The sequence below is a fragment of the Rhipicephalus sanguineus genome, chromosome 10 (genome assembly GCF_013339695.2).
Source record: "Rhipicephalus sanguineus isolate Rsan-2018 chromosome 10, BIME_Rsan_1.4, whole genome shotgun sequence".
In the NCBI taxonomy this organism is placed as follows: Eukaryota; Metazoa; Arthropoda; class Arachnida; order Ixodida; family Ixodidae; genus Rhipicephalus; species Rhipicephalus sanguineus.
Genome location: NC_051185.1, coordinates 14,059,498 through 14,086,063, shown reverse-complemented (window position 1 = coordinate 14,086,063; position 26,566 = coordinate 14,059,498). Strand labels below are relative to the sequence as shown.

The following is a 26,566-nucleotide window of genomic DNA, read 5'->3' as shown; positions in this document are numbered from 1 at the left end:
GTTACATTGACCAGGCCTGTATTTTGTTCAATGCATTGGTAACTCTGGTTTTGGTTAGTTTTTTTCTTGCATAAGACTAGCTTTTGTCGATATTAAATCTATGTATTGCCATATTTATTGTATTATTTACCATGTTATCATGCACAGGAGGTCCCATTTCAGTTTGTAAGTACGGGACCTCTTTCTGTATATACTTATGATGTACTCATTCCTTTGTTTGACTCGAAATAAAATGATCCTGATCCTGATTCTGCTGAGGCACTTTTAGCCTTCCCAGCTTGGGCGCTTGAGAAAAAGAGATTGCGAGTGCTTCTTTCGTTCATCGTGTTGCTTCACAATGATGCTGAAGTTGACGTTATGAGAAGTTGATGAGAAATCAACACACTTGTCTAGAGCAGTGTAACGGCGCTGTACGGACTGCACTGACGACGCTTGCCGATTACATCTGGTTTGAAAAAGCCCAAGTTATAACGTGCGTGGCAGCTAAGGATGAATACCCATGTGTCGGCTATCTCAAACAACTAGTTATCGGAAGACAAGTTTCTAGACAAGTGTGTTGAACTCTGTACCTTGATGCTTCCCTTTTACGGGCACCAGTTCACACTATAAATAGCTCAATCTTTAATGGCTCAATTGCTTGGTTCTTGACCGTCGCAAGGACGTGACAATATTTCGTGGCGTGCACACAGTCTGTCAGGTAGGGCTCTCTTCCACACTAATTTTAGCTGTAAAAGTTAACAAACGGCGTTAAATGTTGAAAGGATTCGAATGGCGTGTTAGGTATTTTTAAGCCAAAATTTAAGCGTCTTTGTGGACATCTCAGTCTCATCCGTGTTCTTGTAGCTGGGCCAGAGAAAAGGAATGATTTCTCAGGTAATAAAAAGATATGGAAGCCTGAGCATGAAGTTTTACTAACTTTACTGCTTTTGGCTTCTACCTTTGGTGTTTGGTTGCGAGTATAGATCACCGTTACGTCATAGCTTTTGATACCCTCTGCTATAGGTACCGGTTGTTTTTCAAAAACTACACCCCATAGAATACCAAGGTGGACAAAAATTGAACTTGCGAAGTTTGAAGAACCATTACTGCGGCCAAATCAGTGCAAATACGGTCAGGTGCGTTGAACCTTGCGATGTAGCACTGATGTACTGGCCGTTAGGTATGTTCGCGACTACCAGAATAAGAGCTGATTTGCAATTTCTCTTTCAACAATGGAACAAAATTAACGAAAATAGACTTTTTGAGATAATGCTGCGTCAGTATGGGCCTATTCAGCGTACATTTTTGTTATTTTGTCCGGCACGCATGGACGGCGCATGCGTCGTCGATACGGTGACCAGACGTCAACAGGCGCGCCAACCGCGTCTCGAATGTGCGCTTAATTTCTGTTGCTATAAAACAGAACTATGACGGAGTGAGACACAATTGGCCGCATAGCTTGCAAAGCCGTTCAGCGTTGCCTTCCATGTCTGTTATGGAAACAGAAAGACAGCGTTTAACTCTTTCGTTACCGTGGGAAAATTGGCCGCGTTTTGTAGGTCTTAGTAATTATTTTTCGTTAATAATAATGGCATAGATATAGTGTAATATTATATATCAGAAGAAAGCTAAGTGATCGTACTTTTTCAAGGTATTACTTTAAAATACGCATATGAGGGTATAATATGCATGCATATTTATGAAAACAAAGATTTATTAAACGTTAAATAAAATATTTTTGATATTCTGCTCCCAACATGAAAGCAAAAAAACGAAAAATAATCTGAAATATGAAAAATGTCTACTCAGCAGTTTCCTGTGTGAGAGGAAAGTTTCGATGATGCAGCTCAAAAAGCGTATGAGTTGCAAATTCTTTTTTTTTTTGGCAGAGTGAAAACGGCGTTATTACATCAGGTTACATGGATATGTTCTTTCGCTTGGCAAATTAATTTTCCAAACACAGTAATACAATGCATAAAATTAAAAAGAATAAATTTTCTACTGATCCATAGTAATTTTGCCAAATTATGCCAAGTAGCAGTAGAGAGAAAATTCAGATACCAAAAGGTAGACACCAAAACGTCTGGTGTCAAGGCACAGAATAAAACTGTTCTAAACGTGTAAACTACAAAAAAAAGTTTTCAGATGTCAATGTCTGACTCTATCGAAATAGGTGCAACCATGTCTGACAGTTCTGAGATGGAAAAAAAAAACATTTTTTTAAAAGACAGGCCGTAATTTGGATATTACTACAAACAGACACTTACCCCAGCCCGGCGATCTTACGCATCTGTTATCCAAGCTTATACCCGACGGACGCGTGTAAAGCGTGCGGGGAAAGAGCCACACTGCGGCACATGCTTTGGGAATGTGCCGGGAGAGCCAATGTCGCTGCCGCCGCTCACTTCGCGACGCATGTTAGGCAGGGACGAACTCCTACCACCGCGCGAGGGCAGGGGCCGACCGCCGCCGCGGCTGTGGTCACTGCTGCGGATCGGCTGCGTCGGGGTCGCTGCCGCTGGCAGGCGGCACTCACCAGTGACCAGCTGACCGACCAACTTTGGGCCGTCCGGCAAGCCGAGGATGCCGGCCGGGTCCAAGGGCTTCAAGCCGTCACCTGACGCCATCATCATCGGCGGAGAGAGGGACGGGACAGGGTTTAATCCCCTCTTCCCCCCGCCTCGCACGGACTTTTAATAAAGTTTATTCATTCACTCACTCTAAGGTTCTTGTGCCACTGGGCAAAACAGACTTTACAAGTGGCATTCGTCTGATAGCAAGGTTTTTGCTCTAATAGCGTTTTTTTATCAATCATCAGGAGTTGTTCTGAATGTATATGCTTTGGGCAGGTGCAGTGGTGGAAGCTGGACGATGCAGACAACAGACAAATGAAATTCACCATCTCTGTGACCGTGACCAAGCAGAACCATCATCTTTAGCATAAGAGTGCTTCTACAGGATTTGCAACCACGCATACTAATTTTAGGTAACACAACTCCTGTTTATTACTTCCGCTTTGGAAAAGATGCCTTCTTATTTAGAAAGCCATCTTATTTAGGGCGAAAAACAAACATGCACGTCTACCAGCAGACTTGTGTCTTGGTGGGAGTGTAATCGATATTGTAGAAAAGCATAAATCGCTTGGCGTCATCCTTTCTGCTGATCTGACGTCGATGGCTCACTTCGACTTTCTTGCTAGATCACTGTCTTCAGCTACGGGAGCGCTATCGCGGTGCCGCCATTTCTTCCCTAGTAAGATCAAAATGCAAATATATAACGCACTGTTTAGCGCACGTGTGAACTTTTGCACACTTGTGTGGGGAACAACTACGCAAAGAAATCTGCGCAGAATCCTCTTGTTACAGAAAAAAGCATTACGATGCGTCGCTAACGTTTCCTACACGCATCCCACTAAAGAATTTTTCCCCCTTATCAGGTAATAAATGCCACTTTCATGTATCAGTACCGCCTATTGCACTCGTTTTTCTTTTCAAACAAAAGTACTATGAGCTTTCTAAGTAGTAACTGCAGGTTAAAAAAACAGATAAGTGATCCTAGAACCAGAGGCCACGAGAAATGGTTAGTACCGCGATGGCGCACAACTTATGGCAAACAGTCACTGGCTTTCAATGTACCGTATCTTTTAAACAAATATCAGAAGCAGGGTATTGATTTTAACAATGTTTGTAAAAAAAAGTTGCGTGATTATTTTATGTCTGAACTGTACTAAACAGCGGTATTTGTTCCTACCGCTACACACTTTTCATTGTACAATGTAACATATTTTTTAAATAGTTGTGCGAAAAAATGTTTCGATACAAACCTGTTCACAGCAAACATGTTTTAAATGTACGTATCATGATCCGACATCATTTTTTAGTATGCTTACCTTTCCGTTTATGTATGCACGTGTAACAGTGTATATATGTATGTCTTATGTTTACCAGTATTCTATGTCCTTACTTAGTTTTTTTTACTACTTTAAATATCGTATGTTCATTAAGTACCCTATGTTGCCTATAAATGTACGTGTACGCTGCCTTGTGTATGGGCCCCCAGGCATCTTCAAGCTGCATTTCGCCGCTTTTCGCCTGGGGTGACCCCAATTCTACGTTGGAAATAAATTTTCTTGATTGATTGATTGATTGAAATGCCATTTTTCCTTGTGACACATATCGCTTCACTGCGCAACACTAATCTGAGGTCACGGCCGTGTACACTTCTTGGACTCTCTACAGGCTGAAGATGAGGTCACGAAATCTTCACCATATACCGTTGAGACAGTACAATAGAAGACGCAATAGTGTCAACACCCACACGACATTTGGCACACCGATTTTGCCATTCCGACCCACACGACATTTGGCATGACAATGGCACACCGATTTCTTGTTACAAAATATATCCGTGTGCCAGAAAGGAAAACGTACTGATCAACACCCGACTACAATCCGCTCTCGTTCTACGGTTGCTTTATCATCCGAACTATATTTCCAGGATTTGACATCATCCTCAGAATCACTTCTGCTAGAAAAAGCAGAAAGATCACTTGCGGAGGCCACAGAATCATTCAAAAGACAACATTTCCAAGAGGTTTTCGCAACTGGTCGTCTGCCATCTTCGCGAACAAAAGAAGCGAACCGCTATCTTTCAGTCGCTGTTAAAAATCTCCGCCGCTCGGGAAAAAAAGAACTGACTAGGCAAGAAACGAAACATTAGTGCTTACAGAAGGTGCTAAATGGCGCAAGAAGTTGCTAGGAGCACCCATATTTTTAAGTTCTCTCTCGGCGCGTTCGGTTTGGCCGGCGACCCACGTTCTATAGGTGCGGTAGCCAGAGTTAATCATATTGTCTATAATACATGCCTCATTAAAATAGGCAGATCATGCCACTAGCAGACGCTTCATGTCTGCGCCAGAAAATCTATATTGATAGCTCTCTCGTGAACTCAAATTTTTTTTACTTGGATAAAGCTTAGGCGCACATTGATGAGAGGGTGGCATTCGGCGGTTTTCCTCTTTTTGCTTTCCAAGCGGGCTGATGCTTGACGAAAAGTCCTTTAGGGATGGTACTGCAACGGCGGAAGAATGTCTAGACAATGCACGAAGCTGCAGGAGAGGAGCCCTATTACAGAAACAAACAAACAAACAAACAAACAATTTTGTTTTGGAGAGTATACAGTGTTTTGGACAGTGTATTTTCTCTCAGGTATAAGCCATATCCGTCCCGTCTTCACCATCACTGTGCTTGAAAAAGGAATCCTTTCTGAGGAGTGCTAGAAATTTTATTGCCTTTGTTTTTCTGCACAAACGTGTCATGACGTGGCATATGGTAGGTTGTATTTAAAATATTGCCTGTGTACAGAAGTATCCACGCTCGCCCTTCACAGTGGTGTTATCGCAATTGCATTCACTGCCGCACGTCCCATGAAAGTACCTTGGGTCGCAAGGCTGCAAGGTGGAAAGGAAAATATATGTTGATGAGATGTATTTTTATGCATGCAGTGGTGTGATTTCATATTAAAGTTCTCCTCGACATTTCCTAATTCACGACTCTACTTCTTAACTGTCATTTTATTCTATTATATTAGTTTTATGGTAGTCAGATTTTGAACGCTCGCTGCTAAACACTTTAATACGAACTAATATGAACTATCACCAACTCGCACAAATTTCAATTTTACTGGAGTCAGCTGTACGCTAGTTTTCGATACTACTTGAATTGCCTGACAATTTTCATTGTTTCCTATTTTCTCTACACCAGATATTTACGCTCGCAGTGCGTCAAAAACAATCACTGTAGAAATTGGGTGGTTTTGTTAATTTCATTATAGTCCTTCATTATTAAAAAGTTCATCACCTTTTAACAGAGAAAACCTAGTCAGTTTGAAAGGGTTGACGCTTGGACAAGTTGGTGTGGATTCACTTCTAAATGTTAACAGCGCATAGCAGGTTTGAAAAGGGATGAGACAAAACTTTCGAAAGTGCCTCTGTTTGTCTTGTCCCTTTGGAAACCTAGCTAGGCGCTGTTAACATCTAGTTAGTTTGTACACTTTTCTTTCTCTTAGAATTCACTTCTGGTTTTCTTAGATTCTTCGAATTCGTCTACACACAAAGCTGCGTCACACTCGACCCCATAGTTTAGCGTGTGACAACGCTTTTTTAGCAGTTTTTTATGTGAACCCGCGAGACCATTTATATTCCTTTAAGTTGCTTGAAGGTTTTCAAAAACGTCTATTGACTTTTTCCTTATGATCTATTATATGTCATTTTTCTTTGCGGAATTATAACACAATTTTTAACGGCTTTCATTTCGTATTATACATTGTATAGACAATATGAGATTTCCACCGCGTGTGCACGCAGAACATAATTCAAATGGCGTATTATAAGCGCATTAGGAAACTTGACTGGCAGTCATAGTCGATTGGGAGCGAGATATGAAATAGTGCATTTCAGGTGCAGTATTCTAACGTCTGGCGTTTCTGCTATCACCAGCAATAAGAGCGGGGACACGCGAGCCTCGAAACATACCTGGGCCTTTTCATGGTGGCAGCTGTCAAAAACAAAGTGGTAAGGGCCCTATGGTTCCACTATCTGCAGGCACTCCCGCCTCGCTACCGTTCGTAGAAGACGGCAGCTGATGGTGAGTCACCGGCCAAGACAACGACATTATTAGGCGGTAGTGCGTTCCTGCGGATTAACTTTGACCGCCTAGGTGTGTTTAACGTGCTCCTAAACTGAAGCACACGCCGTCTCAATGCAAACCTCTTGGTATGGCCTTTTTGAACAGTATCGTAGCCCAAATGATCAGAGACACTGTGAAGGCACAAGAACAGACACAGCCCCATGTGTACGTATTCTTGGGCATTGCTACTGTCTCGCTTTCACAGCGCCACAATACTACTCTAGGTACACTATGTCCTGGCATTTTGCCCTGTCGAATTGTGCGCACGTTTACCGGTAATCGTACCTGCATCCTCGAGTTTAGCAGCGGGACACATCGCCTCGTAAGGCGAAACGGCTGGTAGCTCCACTCTCGAAGATAAGAAGGTTATATTACGCAGAACCCCGCCATGTAGTCTTTACTTCTGCATGAAATGCCGCTCTTAATCTGTTTCTCGATTCGTTTCTTTTTTTCTATGTGTACTAGAACAACAAACTGTTATGTCAGACGTTCTTTGCTTCGTAGACAGAGGCGTACGGCGCGAGTGGCAGCATTTCGTGGGAAAGCATAAGCCCTCCACTGAATTTTTGAAAGCGCCATCCGAGTATCGCTTCAATTGGCGTTCGAGGCTGAGTGTCACACTCTCACGTGTTTTCGTTCATATTGTTCATAACAGTACATATCTTGAAGCCTTCGCGCCGGCCACAGATACACTAGAATCGCAATAAATGAATAAATAAATAATAAATAAAAGGCCACTAAATTCCTTTACTCGACTAGCGCTAAAGTCGCCACTATCTACTCTCGCTCACCCCCTCTTGGCTACGGATCTCAACAACTTCTCCTCGAAAGGATTCGTGCTGGGGCCGGGAGGGAAGACAGGCAACGAAGTTTCCTTGTTTACTAACAATTATGTAATATTACTCATAAATGACATAGGTACATGGTCTTCGCACACGACACACGCTACGCAAAATTATAGCACATGAATAAAACACTCGCGGCGTGCGACACAGGATACATAAGCAAAATAACTGCAACAATACATTGGCGCGAACAATCAAGGGCAAAGAGTTCTTAAAGAAAACATTGAGCAGAAACGCGACTCACCAAAGGAAACACAAAAAAAAAAACGAGGACACACAAAATGAAGTTATTAGTTAATAATCCCGAGCAATGCCTCAATGCGCCGCCTCCCTTCCCGCAAAGCTCGTCTAAATAGAGGAGATGAAGTTCGTCTCACGAAAGGTGCATGTTGTCGGAGGCCTTGGAGCTGGCTGTTCGAGTCGGGGCTCAAGGTTTGTTCCTGGGGTCACTGTCCAATTTGTCCAGCCACTCGCGACTCTTAGGATCTCTTCTGTCCTCATCGTCTCCCATCTCGATCTCATCTCTCTGAATTCATCCCGATCGTGATCCCGCGGCCGCTTTTCTTGGGTTGCGACTCCGCCCTTCCGCGGTCTCTAACCAATTGCCACTGTTGATGCGACATATTTTCTTGTCGGACAGTGCGTGTCAGCCTCGATGACTGCCCCTGCAGCCCACACCAGTAGAAAGCCCTCTCTCCAGCAAAGTAGAGCAAGCAAAAATGTAGAAGCTCTAAATTGAGAGAGTGAAACGGGCGAGTTGTCCGTTGACGTGTGAATTATGGGCGACCAGGAATTACAACGCTCACACAAAGCGTGCCTTCTCTAATGGCCGACGCGCACTGTTTCGAGCGCTGCGCTGAAAAGCCTCTGGCCGACCCCATATCGCCCGAGTTTCCTGTGCCTGACGACCCGATGTCCAGGTCGGGTTTCGACGCCTCCAACCCGGTGGCTCCCGCACAATTCTCCGCAATCGCTGCTTGTTCTTCCTTGAACGCCGCAGGATGTCGTCCGCGGAGAACGCGATAATGAGCCCGGGAGCCGCGGAGGCTGACGGAATGTCGCGCCCGGCCCGGCTCAGAGACTACAGCAGAGTCGCATGAATGGAACCGACCAAGGAGCTCCGCTGCCCCACATGCCGTAAAACTGAAGGGGGCGCACGACGCCTCGCCGCTGCAGTGGCCGTACACAATAGAAGGTGTCACCCAATACCGGTGTTTGCGCGGTGGGTCTGCGAGGACCGTCAACAGAATTCTTCCAGGAACTCCGCTCCGAAATGCGCATTCGCTACCGCCAGGTCTTCTTATTGCCCAGGCTTGGGCTGAAGAAATGGACGTAAACATCTTGAGAGGCCTGGGGCCCAGTCCGCGTTTTCGGGAACGTCACAGGTGGATGGATGGACGGACGGACGGATGGACGGACGGACGGACGGATCGATGGATGGATGGATGCGCTCAAAGTCGCTGAAGTTTGCTAAGAAATGCTTAGCATTTATTAAATGAAGTCCATGAAGTTAAATATTTGCTGTTTAATTACGATCTCTTCAGTTGATTACTAATGTATAGCCACTTCCGTTTATTGGATTTGACTTCGTTTGAGTTGACTTGATCTATCGATTTCCATTTACACTTGTGTCCACATAAATGTTAATATATGGTGGAGGTTAAGGAAAGAAGCCCCACAGAAGCTGCATTAAGGACCATAACACTTTTGCTACATGCGGGTCATGGCATTGCACCAGAAACACACTGGTTCATACACTAAGACAGTGGTGATTGGACTAATATAGTTTATGAAAAAAGAAAGAGACAGCATATCTTGCTTAGGCAATAAAATTTAAGATAATGGGGCATTAAAAAAATAATACAAATTTTCACAATTTACATAAAATCACAAATAGCATAACAGGACGTAAGATAATCAGATCAACTAGCGTAATAGCTTTGCAAGGAAGACACCAATTTCAATATACATTAAGTGTTACAGGACAATTTTCTATAACACATCTAGGTCCCTGTAGCTGACCGTATATGAAGAACTGGACTTTACGAAACGAGTGCAACGGACGTATACTGTTTCTTACCTTACCAACACACTGCGGCTGCGGCCTTGTTTGGGTGCGCTGACTTGAGACATTCCTGCAGAAAAATAGAGGGCATGTGATCGATATCGCACATCATTGCGTATTGCGCAGTAATTATCTTTATGAATGACCGAACTGGAAAAAAAATAAAAAATTCGGCAGATCTCACGTACCCTGGGAGTCGATATTATGCGAAGCATGCGGCGGGTAGGTGACTGCGGCGTAAGTTTTTTTACATAGCGACACGTTATAAGATGACGCTAAAGATATGTAAAATTTTATACGCACACACATATATATGTTGAAGAGCCTCATATGTGTTATATAGCCAGTTGTTTACGGTTGGGTAACGCTGCCCATGGCAACGTGGGTATTACCAACGCACGCATGTTTCACGAAACCGTCTGCATGTGTGGAAGAAGTTCTTGACAGTTCTTGAACAAGGGCATCATCACCGTGATCAGTGAGCACCAGCAGCTGGTCATGAATTGTTATAGGATCCGGTCGTGATCGTGGTGACGAGGGGTCCATGTGTAGTGAAGTATGTGGTACAGTAGAGCTGTTCGAATTCGTGGATGCCTCGGTCATTGTGTCGACAAATTGTCTGTCGACAGAGCCGGCGACGTGTCGGAACCTGAAGCCACCCTTTGCGTTGGTGAGGTATAGGCAGTCGAGGCTGGTAGGCCTGGATAGTGGTACGTAGACCAACATCAGTGGATGGTGTTTGTCGTATTCGTAGACTATACCTGGGCGTAAGTGGCCTACGTAGCCTAGTCTACCAAGCGGCTGTCAGTCAATCTGGCATCGTCCTCGGTCAGCATGAGGCCATCACTCAGCCTCGTAAGAAATGAAGAGGACACTGCGTCGTTCTGGCGGTCTAAGTGCACTTTACGGTGCGATGATGTGAATATCATACCTAACTTTCGTTGATGTATTCCTCCGGGGTCGAGCAATGCTTCAATATAGCTTGCTGAATAATAGAATTACAAACACATAGTTTATTAGACTGCTATAAAAGCGGAGACAACACTCGAACTACAGGCGTTAATCTGATATGACGCCTGTATCGCAGGAGTACACATCGTAAGAGTATCATGCAGTGTTTATTGCTTTCTTGTAAAATTAGATAGCCAGCACCACAGCCACAATTGACGTTGCACCGTTATTACGCCTGCGTAGGCTGTTTTTTAAAACCTCTTTACAGACCTGGCGTGGTTCAGTGGTAGAATACCTGATTGCCACGCTGAATGCTTGGGTTCGATTCCTGCTGGGATCCTAATTTTCATTCTTTCCATTCGTTGAGTCAACGCTGCCGAGGTTGGTTTTCCTTAACGCTCTAGCATTTAAGTTACCAATGTCTGTTCTCACCCTTCCTGGGTGGATATAAACTGTCAATCACCTGTGGCGCATACCCGTACACCGCGGTCCGTGGTAAACGGATATGTGCCACACGTGTCTAGCGGAAAGGGTTTGACGACGTACGCGGCAGGATTTTAACGTTATTCATGTCATGACCCGGCAATCATATTCGTCAAATCCTCTTACCCTCTCATACAAATTTTGGTCTATACCAAACTAAGGAGGCGATCATGAGAGCACCCAGACGTAGGCGGCTAGATAGATAGATAGATAGATAGATAGATAGATACGTAGATAGAAACGCTCAAAGTGCCAGAGGTTCGCTAAGAAATGCTTCGCATTTAATACTATCGATAGAATTCAAGCACGCAATATTTTAACATTGTAATTCTGCTACAGCAGCAGCTGTTGTTTTGTAAGTAGCCGAAATCATAGGACACATGATGAGATGCATGCAGTGGCTCCTTGGCCCAACTGTGCACTCGCATGATTCCCATCGATGCGGCCGTCTTTGTATTTGTCAGTAAGCGGATGGTGGCCATGGCAGCCGGAGAACTTGAATCATACGACTTGGGAAGGGAGCACATAGTCTTCCCAGCTCAGAATCTGGACACGGCATTAATTAATATCGCTGGGGTCTGCTGATTGTGGGGTTGTCTGCTAGTGTAAAATCAAACAAATAAATTGCATATTTTGTTGTAAACGCAAGCTTGATAAAGCGAATAGTGCACGTGTCTACGTTTCCAGTTTACGTTCCGTATATGATACTCCGACTGCAGATTTCTTCGCTGTTTCCTAAAACTACTCGTAACTCGCGAAGCGGCAGCAGGAGCATTGACAGCCAAGTATGCAGCATTACTGTGTGTTTTCCTATGTTGCTCTAAGTGCCATTTCGGCTTGCTAACCACCGCGGATTTCTCCATTGGCAAGTGTCTCTGTTTCGGGACAGTGGTGCGCAAATGGTGTTGGGGAAGAACTTTGATCGCAGCTACACGATGATTCGGTAAGTTGTTGTAAAGACCTACATTATTTGTGGCAGAAAAAGACTGCTAGCACACGATTAAAAGTCGAAATTCCTTGTATTTCCGAGGTACATGAGAACGGTGATTCACGGAGACTGGTTGTTCAAGTTAATACCGATAAAACCTGAGACAATGATATCATTGAACACAGGCCATATGCCAAAGAATTTCTTACCGTTAGAATTCACTGCGTGATTGGACACATTATTCGCAGTAGGGGGAATGCCGGCGGTGTCCTTCGCCTCATTTTGGTACTTCAATGCATATGAAAGGTATTTTGGCTTCACAAGTATTATCGTAAATAAATTGTAAAATAGCTCTACGTTAATGAAAATGTTGCTAACGAACGAATCGCGCTGGCGGGTATAAGTAGAATATGATAAGAATAAGGAGCCTTATGTGCTCTATGTATATATGAGGCCATTTTTTAGAGTGGAGCTGTTAAGATCGAAGTTAGTGGAAAATCTCTACGGAGCTGCCGCAGCTCCCTAACGGTTATGTATCACAGAAAGCTCTCCGATCACAGCTTTGCGTCCGTTGGGCATACAAACCAGTTTTAAGCATCATTTCACCTTCTGACGTGTGTTCGCGAAACCCAAAGACCGCATACCTGTGGACGATCAAGGCGGGGCCATCTACAAAGTGCGATGCTGGGATTGCGACCCATCTTACATCAAGGAACGGGCAGGAAAAGACCAAAGAGGTTTAAGAACACAAAAGGGACTTTGCTAAAGCCAGCTGTGCAACGCGTTCTAAGACGGAGCTTCTTGAACTCTGCACGACGACAGGCCATATCATCGATTTAAAAAATGCAACAACGCTGTCTCGTGAACGAATGTGCAAGAAAAGAAAACTCCTGGAATCGAGGTTCATTCGTCGCGACGCATCGGCTTGCAACAACTACCGCGACCCCCGTAGCGTTTGTGACTAGTGGACTGGTCAATTCTCCGCTCATTTGTTGCCAAATGCCGCCTGCGTAGGTGGAAAAATGTTTACGTCATTCTTTAAATAATTGTTGGCTTAATGGGAATACACCATTTACAATCATGAATACGCATCGCAGAAAATGTGGTGTTCGAAAAGAACACCTTATACACGGCTAAGTAGCCAGAAGGAATGACGGTGTTACGTACATCACCATGACTGTGGTTAAGAAAATTAGGGTGAGCGCAAGCTTCACAGTGGACATCGTAACGCTCCTCGTACGTTTACTCGGGTAGAACAAGCGTCTGGTAAAACAACGTCTTTATATATCACTCTAAACGCAGCGTTAAATGGTAAACTATATCTAAAAGAACCTTTCTTACTTATTTTGTCGCTAATCGTGCCCTCAGCCTCAGCCGACTTACGACATATAGATTAGACGGCCGCTAAGAGACAATCTTTTTTTCATTTCCGCAGCCCCTATAGGTTACATTGGAAGGGCGCCCTTTTAAAGCCTAACGCCTTTCCCATTTCGTTGCTATGTGTATGTAATTAAATTGAGGATTGCTATGTATTATACTTTATATGCATGTGCACGTATATGTGCAGATGTGTAACTGCGTTTCCTTTCTTATCAACCCATTTTCTGTTTTAGGTCGCGCGAAATATGTGACCCAGTTGCACCTACCACCTGTTTCATGAATCTCGTCGTACCATATCATGTATTGTTCAGCTTCCCACCCTACGAAAATCCCAAACAGGGATTGTAGTATTTACAAATAAAAAAAAAATTAAAAAAACGCGTCGCCTAATGTCTCAATTTAGAAAGAAACCTGTGGAACCGTTCCAACTCACAGGTCAGAGAACTTGTACTACGAAGGAAGGTTCACTGATCTCTTTCTCATATAAAATCTTGATCTAGCGTTTACCTCATGTGTGATTGGGAGTATAGGTAGTTTGGCTTACATTAAGGTTTTCATTGTTGCTATCGACTTAAGGCACATTGTACCAACATTTGGAGCTACTACAAATATATTTTGTAGCATCAGAATATGCTTTTGAAGCAGGCGTGCTCATTTTGTGCAGATTTACAAGTCACTCTAGTTTGCATAGCAAATAAAAAGCTGTTTGAGAACTTTAAAGGTATATAACACACATTAGGAGACTACAAAAGTGTCACAGGAAACTTAACAAGGTGGCGGTTTCCATCAGGGCGAGGGCTATCGCATGTCGAAGGAAGCCAAATGCTAGAGGCCTGTGTACTTAGATTTTAGCGCATGTTAAATAACCCCAGGTGGTCGAAGTTACCGGAACTCTTCCTTACTGCGTGCCTCATAAGGATATCATGGTATTGTTACGTAATACCCGAGAAATTATGATGATAAAATTCATAAACAACAAACTACATCCCCAGTAAGAGCCTCACATTGTGCTTCGATAAGACATCTGTCGATAACAAAAAAAAGGACGAGAAGCACAAATCGCACATCGCAGTGACACCATAATGTTTAAATAAGAGACGCCCCTTTTATTAAGGCGTATGCCTTAAGCGCATCATCAGACGCTAGCCTAGAAAAGCGCGGAGTGTGTCGTAAAGAAGCTCACGTGGCCTTTCAAGCGTGACCTTGGAAAAAAATGACTTGTCCCTCCATCACAGGAATCGGTGTAACACGTAAGTGAAACAGCTTTCACAGAAGTAGTTGATTGTTTATTTTACATTAATGTATGAGAAGGAAGGATGCAAGAAAAAACATTTATTAACAGAAAGGGGTTTCTTATGCTTGGTCCGCAAGTACCATCTAGCAGTGCTGGCTGCCCTCAGTCCAGGACGCCACAGGCAGTTGCCGCCCTGCGTGCCCTGTCGATCAAACTGATCTGATCATCAAGGTTATCGCTGGCCAGCAACTTCTCCCACCACTCCACACTCGCTTGGTCAATGGGGGGCAGGCCGGGGATGGTGTTTGGCGTGGATGCACCCAATTTGACCCCTGGTGACAAATCTCCCTCCCGACGACTAAAGTCCATGATCATGATTGAACATTTAGACGTAATATTGCATGTTAGAAGCGTCGAATCCCACCAGACATGACACCATGCGAATTACCTAACGAGAGAACTTTGCACCCATTACAAAGGGCATATCCATCATTCATTATGATCATCATCAACCACGACATCAACAAATTGTGCAGCTACGTAGAAGCGCATGCACCCAGTGGCATGAAATCCAGGGTTCGACGGAAAACCGTCTGGTCGGAAAAATTCATTGCGGAAAACAACAGCACAACAAATAAGACGTTTCGGCATCTCTGCGGGGGTCTTGTTCACAATGAATGAATGAAAAGTTTTTAAATCATTGTGAACAACAAACATTTAATTCATTGTGAACAAGGCCCTGTATAATGGGGCTGAAACGTGTTTTCTATTTTGAACGATTAATCGGCGCTTGTTATTTCCCGCGAACCGCGTAGTGACTACTTCGCTGAAATCTGCACTCATGTCAAAAAGACATTGTTACGACCGGCTCCAGAATTCTTCTTGGCAGACGCCATTGTGCGTGATCCTGTGAATCAGGCCACGGCCACCTGGATCGGGGCGCCCCGATCCAGGTGGCCGTGATCAGGGCTTGTCAGTCAGAGGGTTTCCCCATAAGTCGGCGCTTGGACGGAGACACAGAGCGCCGCATTTTTCTGGAGAATGCTTGTGCCCGCGTGGTCAAGCGAGTATGGAATACCACCGTAGAGGGGTTCCGAGCGAAACATCGGGGGAATCTCGGACACCCTTTTTGCGCGCTGTTGTCGGCATGGAGTAGCACCCCGAGGTCAACGACACCTCCCCTCTCCCCTTTCGGACTTCCTCCTCGCTGACGTTTAGGATTGGAGTCGTCGAAGATGGGCACGTGAGTGGCGTGGAGCACTGGTGCTCCCCAGTTGGACTTCTCGACCTACGATTGTATTGTGTGCCTTATTGCCTACTTTCTGGAGGCCGGACGCCGGGACGGCAAGTCACCGGATTGGCGGGAGCTGCGGATACCGGTTTTGAGGCCCTCAATGTTGGCAGACTCGGGGCTTTAAATGCCGAAGACTTTTTGTAAAAACTGTCTCGCTCTCTTGATACGTCTCATCATGCATCTATGTAAAAAAAACCGTTCTCTATAGTATGAACACGCCTTCCTCTCTGCAAAAGATGGTCTAACGGGTAGGACGGCGGGGGCTAGCTACCGTTGACGCGACTCAAATCAATTTCACGAGGCTCAATTTTAAACTGGAAAGGTAGGCATGCCGACTTCTTGCTTTTTATGCAAGGTAACAAAGGTCTGTGGGGGAACCCCGACCACGGCGGCTGCATTTTCGATGGAAGCGAAAATGTTTGAGGCCCGTGTACTTAGATTTAGGTGGACGTTAAAGAAACCCAGGTGGTCGAATTGCCGGAGCCCATCGCAACGGCGTCTCTCATAATCATATTGTGGTTTTGGGACGTTAAACCTCAGATATTATTATTAATATTAATAATATTATTATTATTGTAAGCACATAAAATGACACCAGTTCTCAGATTAGGCGTTCAAAAGGTCGATTTAATCTAATACATGTGTCCCTGCTCGTCGCGTGTCATTTGTCTGACATGAGTGCATTGAAAAGAAGACAGAAGTTCAGGGCAAGAATAAAGCTTGAAGAGATCAAAAATTGCTGAACAGAGGTGTCGCTGGAACCTTCTTGTATTACAAGAGTGTGACACCTGCCGAATTTTCAGAATAGGCGTCTGATGAAAGCACGGTAATATTAGGAATATGAGCAGTGGTAGGAACAGTGCAAAAGTGCTACGACTCACATCATCAAAATGAACTTTTCTACATGATGCCTCTAGTGACTAGTTCTCTCTTGTCTTAGCAAAAGTCAGGGCTGTCAACGTTTCATGAAGTTTGGCTCGGCCTCAGGCTCATCATGAGTGACAATTTTCTGTATTACCAAAGACTTTTGACTTTACTTCGCGACCATAAAGGTTTTGGCGTTGGTTATCATTCTTTTTTCGCAGTTTCGACTACCTTTTTTGCAGCATTTAAAGCGTGAATTTTAGTGCTCCAGGTCAATTGCACTGCGGCTGATTATCTCCGATTTCTTTTCCAGCAACGTGCTCTCGGCATCTGCTAGTGCGAACGGCAGTGGACCCTTGCTTAACCTTAGTGACAGGCAGATGGCTATAGAAGTAATTTTCAGACTCCTCAGCATGTGCTGTCGGATGCGGTTTGTGAAGACGTGCAAGAATGAATATGCATAGAAAATACTGAGCTACAAAAATCTTGAAATCTTCAAAAAGACGACCAGATAAGGCTATGCAAAAGACTGGGCATACGGCATTGTCTTAAATATTAAAACATTTTAACATTTCAAAAGAAATCTTTTATTCCTGCCATATCTTCACAGCAGCTGGCGAACGCAAAGGCGACATTTTCAATAACAGCGCTTATGAGTCAAAGCGTTACATCCACTTTGGGAATTAATATGAACAAACAGGGTGAACGAAAGAGACACCTGCAGCCTTTTTGTTTTCCTTAACCAATCTGGTTCTGACAAGTATCACAGGCACCAACAAGAATTCATGACACATGCTTGAACGCATGACATGAACACACATTTGCGAAAATAAATTATTGAAGACGGAATGTTCCCAACATGTGGTTCGCATTCACTATATACTGTCTTCGTAATTCATAAAAGCATATGCAACACACCGGACACTCTCCAATATCAGGCAAGCGAATGAATGGGAGTGAAGCTCGTTGCATACTGCCGCACTGAAAACTAAACGTGTCCTTGTTGCATTGCCTCATGAATAATTTGCAGCGCTTCGAGCACGCTTAGGAGTGTTTTATCGTACTTTATCACTCGTCACAAGCGACTCACGCACAAAGTATTGTCGGTGCAAGCACACTATGAACTTGCATAGCGTAAAAACGTGGTTTAATCTACGGAACAAACAGCACCATGTCCGCGACGTCAACAACGGCAGCAAACGCTGCGCATACGATTACTCTTTCCGGTATCTGTCTCAAGCTGTGCGACGTCGAGAAGAGATTACTGTGCCCTTAATCGTTAAAACGGTAGCCGTTGGAGAAGCGCGTTGCGCCTCATAGCGAGCTCACACATGATTGCTAGCTCTTACTGGAGCAGCTATCTAATGCTTTTTCGTGACCTTAATGGCACCTTTCTGTCGTGTTAGTGAGCACGTAAAGCTTACGTGGTCTGGAGCCTTCTGGTTAACCTGATATTCGCTGCGTTTTTGGACACACTCCTACTTAGGGTCATATTGTTGAAACAAAACAAATCACAGCGACCTTGATGATCTGGTAGAATATTCTGAAGTCCTAGAAATTTTTTTGGCCTAAAGTGTGCCTTCTCAGCCTACTTGTGTTTCATTGCGTTGATTGTTGAGCGTTTACTGCTCTACGTCGTGCATGCTGCCGTTCACTACCTTATGTAGGCGTTTCTCAGCTATTATATGCCGCGGCCTCACAGAACAGGTAAAATAAATCCAATTGACACAATAGTTGAGATAAAAGGAACTGAAAAGTTGCGAGCGAAATTTCGACCACCGCTTTTGCCCTTCTACCAACCTGCGCGCGGGTTTTATGTCACTGTTTCGTACCTTTATTTTCTTGTTGCACTTTGTTTAAATGTAGAGTCGATACCACATCATTTGCCGCCCTATTACAACATGCATATCTGCTGCGGCTGCAATTTGCTTTGGCGCTAGAAAAAAACTTTGTGTGTTTGAAAGAACCGCCGATCAGCTACTGAAGTCACACGCAAGCCGTCGTGAAAGTCTTTATCATTACTTTTCATTGTCCGACTAGTACGAATTGATCAGTCCTTGATGTAGCCCAAACTGCTTCTTTCTCCAATCACAAATGTCGATAAGGCTAGATGATGATTATAATGTGATAAAGTGACCACTGAACTTCCTGTACATAGCATAGGTACCCTGGCCGATGAGTTACAACAAGTTTATAGGTTTTTTTGTGGTATTTAATAAGTCATTTGGCAGTAAGGTAGCTCTCAAAATAGCATGAGACTATCAGTGTAACCTTTAGGAACGATGGAAATGAACGCTGTAGTTTTTTGCGCCGAGTTTCCACACAGGGCACATGAAGTCTACTTACCCTTGATAATGCGGTGCAGAATGGAGCTTATCGATCTTTAAGCGTTGTGTTAGTGCTAGGCCGACACAAGAATGCAAAAAATCGTGTGTCAAGCGGCATCAGCGTGGCCTAGTTCCTGTCGCAGAGTTCGAGAACGTTGGTGCGTGCGTAAAAACGAGCAAAACGGACACGCACAATCAAAGAACGAAAAAAAAATTATTCACACGAGTAATCGGGTAATAGCATCACGCATGCAAGAATTAAGAGTAATAAAAAAAAGTCAATCACACGCGCAGTCAGCTGAAATACTTACGCGCAGTGACCACTTCACACTACGAGCTTTTTACTGATGGTCGCGAGTGGTTTACTAGCCATATGCACACCGCTTAATGCCACTATTATTTAGCCTTCACTAGCACTTTATTATGGGCAGAGCACACCGGGAAGACGCAAGGGGGAAAAAAAAAACGCCAGGCCTGCGCTGAAACCGCAGCACAGTCACAGCGAAAGCTGGAAGAGCGGCGTTTCCAGAGCCCTTGGGGCTACAATACAAGTACACTAGAAAGGTACCCACTACCCCATAAATCACAGTTTTTGTGAAGTTGGGAAGCACCTACTAAGCCGTTATTCGTTATTCTGCGGAGAAGCGAGGCACCAGCTACACGTCTGTAAGGCATTAAGTGCACTTTGTTGACGCGACGACTGATGACGATGAATAATTATGACTCAGCCCTTTGTAATGGGTAGGAATCTTTAAACGGCCCACCAGTTTTGTAATATGCATTGGGTGACGCCCAGTCGCTATTTCCCTCTCCCTTCATGCTGTATAACATACGTTGACGTGGGAGAGAGACGGGGGGGGGGGTGCGAAGAACTTTACTGAGACCCCGAGAAAATGGATCATGCGCTTATGGGCTTCCTTGGCAACCAATACAAGTGCAGTTGCGAGGAACCCACTACGCTATAAATCATTGTAATTTTACTGAGACCCCGAGGAAGTGGATCATGAGCTTATGGGCTTCCTTGGCAACCAATACAAGTGCACTTGCGAGAAACCCACCACGCTATAAATCACTGTAATTTTTGAGAAGTAGGGCAGCAGGCACTGTGCCATTTTTCGTCATTCTACGGAGAGCGTTGATATCTGCTAAACGCATGTAAGGCATTATGCGCACTTTGTTGATGCTGTGCCTGATGACGATTAAGAATTATGGCAGGAGCGTATCGTTGGAACCTAATCGTTGCGCAATTCGCATTGTGTGACGCCTGGTTACACAATTTGCGTTGTGCGACGCTTGGTGCTTATTTTACTCTTCTACCACGCTATATTGCATATGCTAATGTGGTTCCTTCCCGAAATGAAGCCTGTATAGGACCTTTTTGCAAAGCAGTCTCAAGCACCGGCATGGCTCACATGTTGAATACTCGGCTCCCACGCAGAGGGCCCAGGTTCGAACCTCGTTCCATATCCTGGAATTTCTTTCTTATTTCATCTATGCATAAAAGGCGTAATATAGTAAATGCTTTACAAATATCCCAGATATCATGAAATAAAGTTACAGATACCCCAGTTCTTCCTGTACAAGTTAAATAGCTGCCTGAATGAAAATACGGTAAGAAATTGACAAATGGAAGTGTAATAGCCCAATCACTTCAGAAAATTGTTTAAATGCAGAGAACCCTTATTTACCTAGCCTAAAAAATGCAACATTTGCGATAATATATATATATATATATATATATATATATATATATATATATATATATATATATATATATACATATATATATATGCAAGAGAATGAAAATGCAAAGCAGGAATAAGATCTATTATATAGGACGAAAAAATTCTTTTCTGAGACTTGCAACATATTCTATCGCAATATATTTTAACGTTTTTTTTTCAGAGAAAGAAAGAAAGTCTCGTGTTCATTTGTTTCTGAAGCACTGCCATGAATACACGTGTCTCCGAAATGCCGAATAGCACCGAGCAAACGTAATCTTTACGCACTTACCAATACACCAAAAAACGTGGCGCTGCGTTCACAAAAAAAAAGAAAGCGTGCGACAGCCACTTCCCAAAGCGTGCTTAATGCCACGCCCGCTTCTTCTTTTATTTTGATGTGTTCGAGTTTGACCAGCAAGGACGGTTATCAACGCTCGACGCTGGCCGCGAAGCAGTGTTCGAGAAGCTTCAAGATTTTAGTAGATCGCTTTGTTAAGATTGCGCGCCGCACGCGAATGTTCCAGCTTTGTCGAGAGATAACGCCGCCACCAGCGATATTGCTGGAAAGTTCCATAGCGCCTGTATAAAAGCCGACGCGCTTGACCGCTTGTCAGTTGATCGACGGACGACGCCCTGTTCGCCGCTATCATTGTACAGCGTGTATTGCTGTAGTTCTAGTTCTCAGTTTCTCGGCCACAAGTTCGGCCAAATAAACAGTTTCATCTCGGACGTGCTGCCTGTTGTGTTCGTCGACGTCACGACCACGTGACATCTGGTGGAGGTGCTGCTTCTTCCATGATCCGGACGCCCCCGCGAAGCGCTGACCCAAGCCCAAGTCGCCAGGAGGACGACGGCAAAGAAAACTCGGATCGTCGAGCAAGCCGCAGGCAACAAGGTCTACCGCCAGAGCACGGGCCTCTACCTGAATAGACCCGGCAAACAAAGATCCTGACCTCGACCACAGCGACGATGACAGACGCTGTGCCGCCCGCACCGATCCTTCTCCGGACGCCGAAGGAGCCGCCAACCTTCCGCGGATCGTCGTTCGAAGACCCGGAAAGCTGGCTCGAAGCCTACGACCGAGTCGCCGTTTTTAATGCCTGGACCAGCGAAGACAAGCTACGGCATGCCTATTTCGCTTTGGAAGACGCCGCTCGGACCTGGTTCGAGAACCAAGAGCGAAGCCTGACAACGTGGGACATTTTTCGCGACAGGTTCCTCACCACATTCACGAGCGTCGTCCGCAAAGAGAGGGCTGAGGCTCTGCTCGAGACCCGCGTGCAGATGCCGAACGAAAACGTGGCGCTCTTAACGGAAGAGATGACCAGGCTGTTTCGCCACGCAGACCCTACCATGCCCGAAGAAAAAAAAGTTCGCCTTCTCATGCGAGGAGTTAAGCAGGAGCTCTTCGCTGGGCTCATGCGGAACCCACCCAAGACAGTCCAGGAATTTGTTTCCGAAGCCACAACCATCGAGAAGACGCTGGAAATGCGAACCCGACAGTACAATCGCCGCGCATTCCAAGACAGCGCAGCAGTTCATGCCCTCGGCTCCGACGACTTGCGCGAAACGATCCGAGCCATCGTGCGAGAGGAGCTGCGAAAGCTCGCACGTTTTGCACAGCCCGAAGTGACGTCGATTGCGGACGTTGTACGCGAGGAAATCCAACAGTCACTGGGTGTTCCTCAGCCGGCACCGCCGCAGCTGCAAGCAATGAGCTATGCTCCTGCAGCCCGACGCAACGCCCCCCCTCCTCGCCCACGTCAAGACGCCGCGCCGCAGCAGCAGTTCCGCCGCCAGGCACCACCGCCGCCACCACCGACGTCATACCGCCCGCCAGCCGGTCAGCGATACACGCCGAGGAAGACCGACGTTTGGCGCGCCCCCGACCATCGTCCACTCTGCTACCACTGCGGAGAAGCCGGCCACACCTACCGCCGCTGCCATTATCGACAGATGGGACCGCGTGGGTTCGCCGTCGACGCGCCGCGTCCACAGCAGGGTGAACGACCATGTGATATCACCGACTATCTGGCAGGAGCGCAGTGGACCCCCCGAGGACCTTCCCGATCGCCGTCGCCAGGCCGCTACGCCTCTCCCCAACGCCGACCATACACTGGCCCAACCAGGGGCCGGTCACCTAGCCCGCATCCGGAAAACTAAGGGCAGCAACCGATGGAGGTGCGGTTGCTGTACGACGAAATACCGAAGACCCTCCGCCGCCGACGCCGCCGCCACGACGAAGGCTTCAGGACACGACGCGAACTTCTGACGACGAAACCTCGCGGACCGAAGTAGACCTGACGACGCAACGTGGAAGCAGCGGAACAAACCGACGTAGCCGTGACCCGACGCCACGACCTAACTGCAACGCAAGACGACGAACTAGCGACCTCGACGTTCTTATCGACGGCCACAGCGTCACAGCCTTCGTCGACACCGGAGCCGACTATTCTGTCATCAGTGGACCGTTCGCACGAAGCTGAAGAAAGTTAGGACAGCCTGGGAAGGCCCCGAAATCCGGACAGCTGGAGGTCACCTCGTAACGCCGGAGGGAATATGCACAGCGAGACTCACCATTAACAACCGGATTTATCCCGCGAACTTCGTAATCCTGCCGCGTTGCTCGAGAGATGTCATCCTTGGTATGGACTTCTTAGGCCTTCATGGTGCAATCATCGACCTGAGGTCTAAGTCAATAACACTGTCCACGGAAAAGGCACTACCGCCGCACACTCCGCCAAGAAAGCACGCCTTGAATGTGCTGGAAGACCAGGTCACCATTCCCCCTCGCTCCAGCGTCATCATTTCCGTCGGCACTCAGAAATCAGCAGACCTCGAAGGCGTTGTTGAAGGTGACCAGCACCACTTGATTACCCGCAAGATTTGCGTCGCAAGAGGAGTAGCAGAGCTGCGGGCAGGGAAAGCAACAGTTATGCTCACGAATTTCAGCAACGAGTACAAGCACGTGAGCAAAGGCACGACGGTCGCCTACATCGAAGAAATCGTAGAAGCCAGCAATGCTTTCGGCCTCACCGATTCTCCCGAGCCTACTCCGACGAATAGAGCGCCGCAACCAGCTTTCGACATCAATCCCAGCCTTCAGAAGCACAAACAAGAACAGCTCAAAACCCTGCTCTTGCAATACAAGGAATGCTTTTCGTCGTCGTCAAGAATTAGGCAGACTCCCGTGGCAAAACATCGCATCATAACAGAGGAAAGCGCCAGACCACTCCGTCAGAGCCCGTACAGAGTTTCGACGCGAGAACGCGAGGCCGTGAAGAAACAGGTCGACGGAATGCTACGCGACGACATCATCCAGCCGTCGAAGAGTCCGTGGGCATCCCCGGTGGTGCTAGTAAAGAAGAAGGATGGGACTCTACGTTTTTGCGTCGATTATCGTCGCCTAAACAAAGTCACGAAGAAGGACGTGTATCCCCTTCCCCGGATAGACGACACCCTGGATCGATTACACCACGCAAAGTACTTTTCGTCGATGGACCTCAAGACCGGCTACTGGCAAATCGAAGTCGACGGGAGAGACCGAGAAAAGACTGCCTTTATAACACCCGACGGCCCCTTTGAGTTCAAGGTCATGCCATTTGGTCTTTACCCAGCACTTCCACCAGATGTCACGTGGTCGTGACGTCGACGAACACAACAGGCAGCACGTCCGAGATGAAACTGTTTATTTGGCCGAACTTGTGGCCGAGAAACTGAGAACTAGAACTACAGCAATACACGCTGTACAATGATAGCGGCGGTCATGTCATTCAAGGTCATGCCATTTGGTCTTTACCCAGCACCTCCACCAGATGTCTTTGCTCGGTCTTTGCTCGGCACCTGCGACGTTCCAGCGTGTCATGGACACCGTACTGGCCGGCTTGAAGTGGCAGACGTGCCTCGTGTACTTGGACGACGTCGTTGTGTTTTCTTCAAACTTCGACGAACACCTTCGGCGCCTTGAAGTTGTACTTCAAGCAATCAAGACCTCCGGACTCACCTTGAAGCCTGAAAAGTGCCGCTTCGCGTACGAGGAGCTCTTGTTCTTGGGTCACGTGATCAGCAAGGATGGTGTTCGCCTGGACCCGCGGAAAACAGCTGCCATCGCTGCCTTCCCGCCGCCGACCAAAAAGAAGGCCGTACGCCGTTTTCTCGGCCTGTGCGCCTATTACAGACGTTTCGTCAAGGAATTTTCACGGATCGCCGAGCCACTGACGAAACTCACGAAGGCCGACGTCGAATTCAGGTGGGAAACGTCGCAAGTTCAAGCGTTTCAAGAATTGAAACGACGCCTGCAGACGCCTCCCATACTTGCGCATTTCGACGAATACGCCGATACGGAAATCCACACCGACGCAAGCAGCGTAGGACTCGGCGCCGTCCTTGTGCAAAAGACCGACGGATTCGAAAGGGTCATCAGTTATGCTAGCCGGTCGCTATCAAAGGCAGAAATCAACTACTCCACAACAGAAAAGGAGTGCCTGGCCATCATCTGGGCTACGTCGAAGTTTCGCCCCTACCTCCACGGCCGGCCCTTCAAAGTTATGAGCGACCACCATGCCTTGTGTTGGCTAGCTAACTTGAAGGACCCTTCAGGTCGCCTCGCACGGTGGAGCCTACGACTTCAAGAATTTGACATAACCGTCGTTTACAAGTCCGGAAGAAAACACTCCGACGCTGACTGCCTGTCCCGTGCCCCCGTCGACCCACCGCCGCAGGACGACATGGAGGATGACTGCTTCTTGGGAACCATAAGTGCCGAAGACTTCGCCGAACGACAGCGAGCGGACCCAGAACTCAGGGGCCTTGTGGAATACCTCGAGGGCAGGACCACCGTTGTTCCCAAGGTATTCATGGGAGGACTGACGTCGTTTTTCTTGCGCAATGGTGTCCTCCTTAAGAAGAACTGCTCGCCGCTTCGAGCCGATTCCCTTCTCGTAGTGCCCTCGACATTGCGACCAGAGGTCCTTCAGGCTCTGCATGACGACCCGACGTCTGGACACCTGGGTGTTTCTCGCACGCTCGCAAGAATACAGGAAAAGTACTACTGGCCGCGCCTTGTCGCCGACGTAACTCGCTACGTCAAGACCTGCCGGGACTGTCAGCGACGCAAGACACCACCGACTAGGCCAGCCGGACTTCTGCAGCCTATCGAGCCACCTCGACGGCCGTTCGAAATTGGGATGGACTTACTGGGGCCGTTCCCGACGTCCAATACCGGAAACAAATGGATCGTCGTAGCTACCGACTACCTCACACGTTACGCCGAGACAAGGGCCCTACCCAGAGGCAGTGCCGCCGAGGTAGCGAAGTTCTTCGTTGAGAACATCCTCCTGCGTCATGGCGCCCCAGAGGTCCTCATCACCGACAGAGGTACGGCGTTTACTGCTGACCTAACTCAGGCAATACTGAGATACAGCCAAACAAGCCACCGCCGGACCACAGCGTACCACCCACAGACCAATGGCCTCACCGAGCGGCTAAACAAGACCATAGCCGACATGCTGGCCATGTATGTCGACGTCGAACACAAGACGTGGGATGCCATCCTTCCGTATGTGACCTTCGCATACAACACGGCCATGCAAGAAACGACGCAAATGACGCCGTATAAGCTGGTCTACGGAAGGAGCCCGGCAACGACGCTCGACGCAATGCTACCAACCGCCACCGACGAAGACGATCTCGACGTTGCCGCCTATTTGCAACGCGCCGAAGAAGCTCGACAGCTCGCCCGCCTGCGCATCAAGAACCAGCAGAGGGTCGACAGCCGTCACTATAATCTTCGACGACGCCACATGGA

General features: G+C 46.6%; 1 long non-coding RNA gene across 2 annotated transcripts; it reads right to left on the bottom strand.

Annotated features, from left to right (window-relative positions):
• Positions 1 to 5,297: 5,297 nt before the first annotated feature.
• LOC119407073 (uncharacterized) lies at positions 5,298 to 13,222 on the bottom strand. Of its 2 annotated transcripts, none has more exons than XR_007417778.1 (3): positions 13,105 to 13,222; positions 9,533 to 9,645; positions 5,298 to 5,428 (listed from the first exon to the last, which is right to left on the bottom strand). It is a non-coding gene; the product is annotated as an uncharacterized LOC119407073 (long non-coding RNA). The 2 variants fall into 2 exon arrangements; XR_005186614.2 differs by having other exon boundaries at positions 9,591 to 9,645.
• Between the last annotated feature and the right edge of the window lie 13,344 nt (positions 13,223 to 26,566).